The sequence below is a fragment of the Myotis davidii genome, unplaced genomic scaffold (assembly GCF_000327345.1).
Source record: "Myotis davidii unplaced genomic scaffold, ASM32734v1 scaffold665, whole genome shotgun sequence".
Lineage (NCBI taxonomy): Eukaryota > Metazoa > Chordata > Mammalia > Chiroptera > Vespertilionidae > Myotis > Myotis davidii.
The window spans coordinates 559,375-563,040 of NW_006296410.1; the positions used below are offsets into that span (position 1 = coordinate 559,375).

General features: G+C 40.3%; 1 long non-coding RNA gene across 1 annotated transcript in view; it reads left to right on the forward strand.

Annotated features, from left to right (window-relative positions):
- LOC107184336 overlaps positions 1 to 1,971 on the forward strand; it is a 2,675-nt gene extending 704 nt beyond the window's left edge. The window contains exons 2-3 of the long non-coding RNA XR_001515145.1: positions 402 to 528; positions 1,917 to 1,971. This is a non-coding gene — a long non-coding RNA (uncharacterized LOC107184336). The remainder of the gene's footprint in view (positions 1 to 401; positions 529 to 1,916) is intronic.
- Positions 1,972 to 3,666: the final 1,695 nt, after the last annotated feature.

Here is a 3,666-nt window from a genome sequence, read left to right on the forward strand (position 1 = left end):
GCCTCCCGGTCTAATTAGTATATTAACCTTTTGTTAGTATAGATACCCTTTGAAATGTCTAGGTAACTTGTAACTTCCCTTTTTCTGGACCCCTTGGGGCACAACCTAATGTGCTGGGTGCCAGGATACCACAAATTCCCTCATCATGTTAATTGTTCCTGCACCCACCTAAGTATGTGTCCATCATTTTACTTTTATCCAATCCTAGTGGTTTCCCACTTTGCTTTCTCCCGCCTCTCTAGTCTATCACCAATGGATTTCATGTGACCCACCTACATCCCTTTGCTCTGATTGCAATGTATAAATACAGATGTAACCCACCACTCTCCTGAGCATTACCATATGCTTTCTGGCATATGTTGACAGTTTGGCTCAAGTAAACTCACAAAAATTCTTTACAGGTTTCAATGGTTTTTACGTTAACATTACTTGGCGTAGTCACAGCAGAATTCCAAAGAAGCTCACTAACTAGGATCCAGCAAAGGGCCCACTGAGCCCGCAGTTTCTCCGCCCATTGGGTGAACTTGGGTGAGTTGTCTCTTGGATCCAGGACCTTCCTTTGCTTTGGTAGAGAAAATGGGTGGCCGGTTTTTATTTTGGCTTTTCAATTGGAATTGCTGAGAGTCTGAGCAAAAATAACCTTTGCCATATAAATGAGCTGAATTCATTCAGCTTTGAACATAAAGGGGCACATCCTCCCTCCAGTCCGATTCTGGGGTGTTCTTAGGTGACTAAGAATCTTTGTGGAGGTGTCAGAAATGCAGGAGCCCCATAAGGAAGTCCCAACACAACTGTAATTAACTAAATGGCTCATCTAGAGGGCCACCATAAGGCTTGGTCTGCCTGGACCCTGAACCTTTCCTGTGGTTTTAGACAGCTGGGAGAGAAAATGAGGCCACACCTGACCCACTACATAACATGTCTAGAAAGTTTGCTCAGACTACAGATATCCAAAATTTAAAAAAAACCCACAAAAAAACATGGGATTGTGCCTCCAAGGACAAAAGCTCTCCAAACCCCAGCTCTCATTTAAAACACCTGATAGGAAGCCTTTACTTGCAAATATTTTACAGAAATGGGAAGGTTTAACTAGAAAATATCAACTTAGAAATGGCCAAAATGCTGTTTGTTTTGGGTACCTACATTAACATTTTGCACGCAGAAATTAGAAAATGCCGGCTTGAAATTAAACTGAATGACTATATGGGAAGCATATCTTGATTATGAAATTAGAAGCTTCTAAGGAAAAGCATAGAGAAAAATTCTTCCAAAAAGATGAAAATTAATAAAAAATTATAGAGACTGTCCCAGAACTATTCTGAAGTTAATAAATGTCTACACCCCGTGTCCCCCCTGATTTATCTTCATAGAAAAGAAACAGCATGTGGCCAGGCCATTACTGAATGTCCCCAGAGCAAACAGCATGTGGGGGTTGGGAGATACGTGGCCAATGGCACATGTTCTAGGAAGATTCCTCCAGACAAAGGGAGGTAGAGGCAACTAGAAAAGACCCCAGCCCATTTTTTAAATAGTCCATTGGGAGAATGCTGAGGTTCTAGAGAGGGGCAGTTCCCGAACCAGGAACAAAAGACATTGCTCTGGTAATGTTTAATGCTTGACATTCTCTGGTGTAAATGTTTGTTGTGTTCTGTGCGCCTGTATAAAAGTGTTGATGTTTTGTGTCTCTTTGTTGTTGTTTAATTTGTTTAAAGAAGAGGTAAGTCCTGCTATGGGGAAGCCTAGCTGTGTGTGGTGGGGTTGAAAGTGTGAGAGAGATTGCAAGAATGTCCTAGCAGCTGCCAAGGACTCTTAATCTTGGGGGCTCTTCTTGCTCTCCCTCTCAGGGTTCAGCCACCAGAAACAGCTGGTGAGATTTCTGTTTGTCTGCAATATAATGTTGGCTTTCTATCTTTTAGGGATTTTGGTTTGCTCTTCCCTTGTTTATGAATATGGGGACAAAGATCACAGGGGGAAGTAGGGATTATAGGCATGGGGAAGTAAACTATACAGGCTGAGTTGGGCAACAAAGTTAATGCTTCCATGATAATGCAGCTTTTGAATAAGAATGTACTGCATTCCAAGGTTGACTCCAAGGGCCCTGGAATGACTCAGGATTTATTCTCTCTTCTTAAAAGAAATATTTTTTGAACTTAATTAGGCCGATTTAATATACTTGATATTACACGGGAAGCTTTGTCAAATAAAAATTAATAACTATGTTCTATTTATATACATATAGTTTGTTGAAATGAATGTTATAGAAATTTCAGTTGGCATCAGAAAGGAACTTGCAAAGATTCAGAGATAGGTTCAAAGAGGAAACTTTCAGGGGGGTAGCATGTGTCCAGTCAGGGACACCAGGCAAGCCAAGAGTGATGGTCCTCTGTGGGGGCATCTGCCAGTGATACTTGGGATATTTGTAATTCGCATGAAATTATAATTGAATCTAAAAGTATACAAATTTTATATTATTCTCTATGCCATTTTACAGGAATTATTATTTACCAAGAAATTGTTGTTTTGGAATATTTTATAGAAAAGCAAAGTTTTATCAAATCTATTACCATGCCACTTCTAAATTTTGTCATTCATGAACAGCTGTTGTTTTATTCTGATGCATTTGTAGGTATATTATATCTTTAGAAAAATCCACGAAAAGGGCTCTGACACTCGCCTTCATCTCAAGGATGAGAAGCCGCCGACTATGGAGGAGGTAGACAGCCATCCCAAGACGTCAGCAAGGCCTGTGTGCTCACAGATTGATGCTGCTCAAAACTTGTTCTTATGTCCCCTAGTTGTTATTGGCTGAACGTCTATATAAGTGATTTTTATACTGTCATTATCCTCCTTATGGTTTCTTAGTGGAAACAATATCTGTCTCTCTAGAACTCTTCCCCTATTAGACATGAAAAATTTTCCACCTACTAGACAGTGATATTCTGATGATCGCTATGATGAGTATTGTCTAAATATAGGAAAGGACAAAATTAACTGCCCAGAAGAAAAACGGAAACTTCTGGATAATAGCAGGTATTTGTTTCCCCTACATTTTCTGTTCCTAATCAATGTTACTGGTTTATTATTGTTACTTTTATTCCTGGTATGTAAAGGTTATGCTAGATGCAGAGAAACAAAACTTGACGAACAGCAAAAAGACTTGGATCATGGTGGCTCAAAAACTAGAAATGATTTTTAACAAGGACATGTAGGATCTGACTGCCTCCCATTTACCCTCCCTTTTTGAATAATATTAATTCGACCTTCAATTCCAGCAGGGGTCCCAGATTGGAGAGGGTGCAGGATGGGCTGAGGGACCCGCCCCCCCCATCAGTTTTGTGCACCGGGCCTCTAGTATCTATTATAAAGGACCTACCTTGGACAAATCTCTCCAAGAGCACTTCCATAATAATTCCCCGGGTAGAATAATATGTAGATCTAATCTAGATGAGTATTTTAGATGAATATTGCCTAAATGTAGGAATGGATAACATTAACTGGCCAGAAGAAAAATTAAAACTTCTAGATAGAGAGAACCAAGATGGCGGCATAGGTTAACGCCGGAGATTGCTGCTTCGAACAACCAATTCAAATTACACCTGAAACATGGAACGGACACCATCCAGAACCACAGGAGGGCTGGCTGAGTGGAAATTCTACACGTAGGAG